This window comes from Carassius auratus, unplaced genomic scaffold (assembly GCF_003368295.1).
Source record: "Carassius auratus strain Wakin unplaced genomic scaffold, ASM336829v1 scaf_tig00217203, whole genome shotgun sequence".
Lineage (NCBI taxonomy): Eukaryota > Metazoa > Chordata > Actinopteri > Cypriniformes > Cyprinidae > Carassius > Carassius auratus.
Genome location: NW_020528940.1, coordinates 9,731 through 17,108, shown reverse-complemented (window position 1 = coordinate 17,108; position 7,378 = coordinate 9,731). Strand labels below are relative to the sequence as shown.

The 7,378-nt window shown below is 35.3% G+C and overlaps 1 long non-coding RNA gene across 2 annotated transcripts; it reads right to left on the bottom strand.

The window, feature by feature from the left end:
• Positions 1-1,676: 1,676 nt before the first annotated feature.
• On the bottom strand, positions 1,677-7,115 carry LOC113100237 (uncharacterized). Of its 2 annotated transcripts, XR_003289587.1 has the most exons (6): positions 6,733-7,115; positions 4,536-4,622; positions 4,048-4,458; positions 2,645-2,670; positions 2,458-2,472; positions 1,677-1,960 (listed from the first exon to the last, which is right to left on the bottom strand). It is a non-coding gene; the product is annotated as an uncharacterized LOC113100237 (long non-coding RNA). The 2 variants fall into 2 exon arrangements; XR_003289586.1 differs by lacking the exon at positions 1,677-1,960 and having other exon boundaries at positions 2,268-2,670.
• Between the last annotated feature and the right edge of the window lie 263 nt (positions 7,116-7,378).

Below are 7,378 nucleotides of genomic sequence, written 5' to 3'. Positions count from 1 at the left end.
TATTATATTAAAATAGTAGATATTTCCCAATATTACAATAATATGATTATGCATAAAACCACTGTATTGATATGTTTGTTTATTAAATAATTATTAAATATATCGAAATAAAGTTATTTAGTAAAAAAATATATTTTGTACTATATATCGATATATATCTGATACTGTACATAATATGACCCAGTCCTAAAGATAATGTAAAGCATTGCATGAATGTATAGGGTGACTGTGCGCGCACAGTGTTTGAAGCCCAATTCATGCGTCCCGCAAATTGAGAGTGTGTCACGCATAATCAATGCTTGCTCAAAAAAAGTTGTTCGCTCATTTATATCCTCGGGCCCCAGGCAGCCAAACGAACATTACTTGACCGTTCAGCACGCTACTGTTGCCACACCCACCCCTCACTCAGTTGAACTGCTGACTAGGTTGGTGTCAACTTGGTCGTTGTTGTCATCGCAGTCGCACAGCAGCGCACGTGCATACCAGACACACTGGTAAGGAACTTTTAGATGCACGCTTTCCAGTTTGAAAAATGGAGAAAGAGACTCTGAGGCACCGTCATCATCAATTAAAAAAGAGAAGGTGTGTCCTGTTTTTTTTTTCATGCGCCTGCCTTTACTAACATGCGAGTTCACCACATAGACAGTAAAAGATAGTTGAGTAAATATTGTCATACTAACAACTGTCTGAAGTTTGGGTTGATTGTAATCCATTACACACCTTTCTATCAAAGTTTTCTGACATTTTCAAGATTAATTTGTTCTGACACAGTTTAACTCTGAGATCTTGTCATATTGTATTGCCATTTTATAAACTAGAGCAAATAAACTGTGATAATGTAAGAAATGTTGAAGGTGTTTGAATACATTTTGGTTTGACTGTTAATTTAATTTTTACAGTGAAGACAATGCAGTGCTATTTTATATTTAATTATTTGTTTTCTGTACCTGGAAACCTACAAACATGAGACAACTTAAACATTGTGCAATTAGCACAAATAAATAAATAGAATTAACAATAAATTAAACAATTTCAAACAGGACCCACTGGTACAACCTTCACCAGGGCCGCGGAAACCCCAGCTACGGCCCTGCCATGCCGCATCAGAGGACGCGGGTCCCGCACCATGGGGCTTTGCGAGCCTGGCCATCCTCATTGAAAAGCACAGCACATGGATCTCTCACAATCCTCGCAAGCAGCCCCTTCGAGAGCTGCCCGTGCGTGCTTCGCTCCCAAACAGTGTACACACATACGATGTGTGTCCCCACCCATGATATAACATGGGCAGGGATGTGCACACCTCTTGTAACTGCTTGTGCTCGCCATGCTTATAATATATGCTTGTGACTGTTAGACAATACAACACCAAATAAGACAGACAAGAGACAGAGAGCACTTTGCTAAAGAACAGACAGCTATCTCTGTTGTGTGCCGGCGTCCTTTTGTAGAGTAATTCTTCCGCAGTTTTTATCAGATAACGAATAGAAACTTTCTCAGTAAAAACAGTAAAGAAATAGTTTTGCTTCTTTGCTGAATTTTTTTTTTTTATCAATTTTGTAGACATAGTATATATATATATATAGTTTCAAAATTGTATACTAAAAAAAAAAAAAAAAGCTAAGTATCCAAAGATATAAAATAAATAATAAAATAAAAATTGAGTCATTAATTTGATTCACAAATTCTAACATGCCTACCTAATAAGCTTATGTAGTAAACTGCAGCAAATCTGCTAAACATGTAGGAGGAAATATTATAAAAATGGACCAAATGGATTTGGTAAATAACCAAATCAGCAATCGGACTGCACAAAGCTTCAGTGTTTTATGGGATTAGTGATTGTGTGCAGTGTGTTTATACCTCAGTGACCTCCTCCGGCTCTGTGTGACCCTTGTATTTCTCATCTGGCTGTGGAACCACTTTTCCCAGTCCCTGCACAATCCAGCCTATCATTCCAGATCTGGAGGAAGAGGAGATACAGTAAAGTCCATCAGTTGCTCTGGGCATAGGTGAGGATGTGAATGCATGCAAATAAGCTGCTTCGCAATAAAACAACTCTAGATGGCAGCAGGACACAGTAAAAATAAACAGGTTTGCCCAGTGGGTCTCAGTAAAGCAGTAGCAGATGCTAAAGAAAAATTCCAATCCAGTACTGTTCTTGTAGAAGAATATATATATATATATATATATATATATATATATATATATATATATATATATATATATATATATATATATATATATATATAATATCTAGGGAAGCCAGTCTGCATATTACAATGCTTTAGTTTTTGTCTGTTCAGCATGAGGGTCTTTTGCCTTGAGCTGTTAATATGGAAATACAGCTCAGTGCAATAAAGTCTTTTCCGTGTGTAGCATGTGAAAACTCTCCATGCTGGTCTGCAGCAAAGCTCTGCATGTTTGTGCATGACCTAATATCTGCTATAAGCTACTCACTGGTCCGATGTGTTACTGCCCTCCATGATACAGTGATGGAAAATGTGTGATACTCATCAAAACATTCATTTAACAGGCATACACACAGATGCAGATGTTAACAAATATTATCACATAACTGCATGAAGATGCGGCAAACAGCATACACATACAAAATAAAATTGAATCTGTATGATTGAAAATATACCTGCTGCTCACTGTATTTCCCTCATGCTATTCAATACAAGATAAACAAAAAGAGAAAATCTTCAAGAATAAATCACATACTCATGTAAATTACCAGGCTTTCGTATATCAGAAAGCATGCTAAATTGCTTGAAATTTATTCACAACTAAAAAAATATAAATTATTAATATTAATATTAATATTAAATTAATATAAACCTGTTTCTCTCTTTGTTTTTTTATGTATGTTGTAAAGCTTCAGGACTCAATACACCAGATGTTAAACTGAAACATTTGCCTTGAAACCATCTGAATGTTAAACATAGTTGTTTTTGACACTTTTACTGTGTTTACACAAGTTATATTAATCTTCAGCAATGTCTAAAAATAATTTGTATTACTTTTTATCTCAAAGTTATGATTACTAAAGGTGTCTACACATAATGACAAATGATCATATTTGTGTTTTTAACACCAAATGTTTTAATTAAATTTTTTAACACCAAAAATTAGAATTTCTCTCCTCATTAAAATGGACAAAACAGTAAAAATGTAAGTCACAATGGCCTGTAAAATATGTACTTTGCACACTGGTGATCTAATTTTTTATTTTATTTAACTGAGTAAAGTTAGTCGCACACAGAGTCTAAAATTTTGTATGTGTTTTTTTTTCTCTTGTTTTTGTCATCCTTTCAAAATGCTTGTTACTGATGTGAAAACACAGAAAAAATCAAACGTGGTCCGAATTTGTTTTAATGACGGACAAAGTTTAGGAGGCAGTGTGAAAACATAACTGACACAACGTGAGGTCATATTTATTTTTTAATGTGCAAAGATTTCGGATGAGAATTCGATGAGAACAGTCTGCAATGACCTCCTGTTTAAAACGTTCAATCTCAGCACAAAAAAAAAAAAAAGGTATGAAGTTTAGTAATAAAGTACAATAACTCAAGAACTCTACGCTAAATATTCTGCTATCAGTTATTTAAATTTTAAAAGTGCAGAAATGAAAATATGATTCACCGTTTTGTGTCCTGTGCTATGTGCCAACTCAGTTCTGTAAGAATCATTGATTTACCCGTTTAATCTGGATATTGTCACCTTAGGTCGTTCATTCCTTTTAAAACTCATTGTTTTTTTGTAAACAAAAATATAGCTTAGATTAAAGTCTAATGGAACTAAGAAATTACATAACAATAGAAATAGTTGTAAATTATAAAGATTATAAAATAGTCAGACTACTTAGTTTAATTAATAAACATTAAATTGAAAAAACGCATCCTTTCGGTAAGTTTTTCTTTATGCATTATGCAGTTTCACAAGCTAGGCATTTTTTAATTTTTATTGTACAAACATTATTAGTCTATTTAGATTTCAGCCTAATTATGTATATGTATGAGAATGAAGTCATGAAAATATCTTAACTTCACTGCTGGCCAGTTTAGAGGAGTTTACTGGCTGAGGGAGAGCACTGCTGAACCCATGAGAGAGCCAACTCAAAACTCCACTCTGAGAGCTGGAGAGAGAGAGAGAGAGAGAGAGCGAGAGAGAGAGAGAGAGAGCGAGAGAGAGAGAGCAATAATTAGGTCTGGCAGGATTACTGCATCTAGAGACACTGAACACACATGTCCCCCACACACACAAACACAAACACAAACATAACACCACCTGTTTTCCTCTTCCGTTGGCTTGGAAGGTTCTATAAAATAACACCATGAAAAATGAATGAACAATATTCTCAGGTCTGTATTTGTTTCTGTGATTCAGTGTTTGTCATTGATCAAAACCGCTGTCAAATCTGTTACCTTGTTTTACTTCCTCTTTTTTCGTCACATCCTAAAGAACAGAGCAGAGGCGGTGAGGACATGCTTAAACAGTGAAAGGTGACTCAATGTACATGTTCACAAACTCACAGTCGCAGGCGCTGCAGTGGAAGCATTGGTCTGGTCCTCCTCTGCCAGCTTCCCAGGAGAACAACCTTTATCACCCAGCTAAACATGCTGTGAGAAATACAGACCAACACAGCAAGAGTCAATGTCAAATGAAGATGTCCAAATAACTGTCATCTAAAGCAGTGTTGGGGAGAAACTCACTAAACTCCACTACCTTATATACATAGTTTCAAGCAGAACAGATGTTGCTTTTTCAGTTTGAGCTGTTTTAAAGCCTGAACTCAGGTAATAATCAAACACGTTCACGTAAACAGTCATCCCTGCCATATCTACAGCAGAGAAAGTTAGACTCATTAAAGCGTATCGGGTCATCCGGATCAGCCCTTTCTCTAATCCACCTCTCCAAACCCGGAACTAGTCCTTGTATCTGTGAATGGCCGAGACTTACGATTAACTAGAGCAGTAAATGGTAAATTTTCGCTACAAACCATTTATAATTGCAATAATACATTAAAGTAACATGACAAGAAATACCAGTAAGTTAAAAACAAGTATGATTCATTCTAGTGAATGGGTTTGTGCTAAACAGTCCTAACGCCCATTCTAGTGTATTGGTGCATTTTGGTGGTTCATATTAAAATATTCCGCATTTTGCTATATGCATGGGTTGTGATGATTTGCAACACTTGTGTTGTCAAACTGATAGAGATGTTTTCTTCATTTGCTGATGATTTTTCAATTTGCATGTGTTTTCTTAAGTTGCAGCGTGTTGAGCTTTCTCGGCCACCACTTCATGACAAATGTAATATAAATTGAACTGTTTCTCACTCTTGGTCACATGGGTTTTGCTCCAGTGGGATCTGGGCCCCTGTCACTGTTAATCACTGAGAAATGCATCTGACCCTAATCTCTCCTGGCTTGAACACCTGTGGAAACAGAGCAGGCCAGCTGTACCTGTCTACCCACAATTCTACACTTTACACCTGAGCAGAGAAAGATGGACTTTGTTTTGCGGTGGTCTTCCTGGTGGGATCTGTTTTTTGCTCACTCTCCATTCCATGTCAGACACTGCACTGTACATCATTCGTCATGCGATCTGCTTTGAATGCATTCAAACCAAGACTATACACTCCCACAACTGCAGATTTTAATTCGTGATTCACTGTAAACCCCTCCAACCCTGTTTGGTCGAGTGATCAGATTCTGATTTAGCAACAGACCACCAACAGAAACACAACTTCACAAATAACACTGAGCCAAACTGAGAAGAACAGTTGTGTGATTATGAGTGAAATGCAGGATGCAGCAGGGTCTCGGAGCAGATGGGTGAAGACGCTGAACCATGGAGGAGATTCATGGACTGGTGATTTACTGCTAGTCAAACCAGCTGTCAGGAGATTCATACGGGTTGACATTTGAGGATGGGTGAGGAAATGAGCTGTGTCCAACTTCAACTCAAGTATTCTCGAAAAACTGAGTTCAAGTTCTGTATATTTATATGCATGGAAATCCAGCTTCTGATAAATATTTTATCATATTTTCAATGAATAGAAAATGCTTTAGAATTATTGTTTAACTTTGTTAGCATGAACTAACAATAAAAATACTTATAATGCTTTCATTAATTTTGTTAAAGTAAATTTAAACATTTTGTAATATATTATTAAAATCAAAAATTGTTTGGGTTAATATTATTGAATGTGTCTGAGCCAACATGGACTTAACATTAACAATAATTAAAATATACTGTAAAAAAATATATATATATAGAAAATACTGTAATGCTCATTGTTAGTTAACATTAGATGTTGCAATAATTCATGTTAACCAATGGGACATTTTGGAAAGCGTTACCAAAATAGTTGGTATTTTATTTACCTTAACTTTTACCTTACCTTACCCCCCCCCCCAAAAAAAAAAAAATTGGTGTAGAACCGATTTTCATATACATTTTTACATTTCACAATTAATTAGAAAGAAATGGAAAGTAATACATTAAATTCAGTTTTAAATTTGAAGTAAAAATACTGAAATAATACGTTCTTGTAAAACATAATCTAATAATCTTTTATTTATAAAATGTAAAATTGTAGAGAAAAATCAACCACAAGACACTATACAAAACCTAATACTAAAAAAACCAACATCAATTACAAAATAAAAATGTGTGCACATTAAATGGTCTTGCTTGTTAAATATTGGCGGACTCAGTATTTACCTGCAGTGTTCAGCAGAAGACGCTCATCCCAGAGAGAGGCTGAGGCTGAAGGACAGTCAGGTGGGAAGTGGAGGGATTATCCATGAGAAAGCACAGCTAACGGGATTAGGCTTCCTCTGGGATGGATGGAGAGGGAGGACCTGGACTTGGACCCCATTAGCTTCACAAAATCTTTCTTGGAGCTCGGACCGTATAGGACCAGAGGGGTCCAGAACAGAGACTGGGACAGAGAAACCCCTCAAATTGTAACCAATGTAGCAAATATAAATTGTGCAGCATAGATTGTCCTGGCCTGGTTTGGTTGCCGCATTACTATTATTAACATTTTCAAACCCCTACAATGTAAGTAAATCACTTGCATATATGATTTTGCATCAGGCTAACCAGAATAATATTCAGAATAGTAGTCTTTAACCTATAGTAAATTGCCAGTCATAAATTAATAGTAGTAATAAAATTATATAACTAATAATGTCTCATGCATCATAATTCAGATTTAGTTTGTAATTAGTATAAATCGTAATGCTTTTAAATTATATGACACATGCATGTTTCTTCTTAATATATAATATAATATAATATAATATGATATAATATAATATAATATAATATAATATAATATAATATAATATAATAGTACATATCA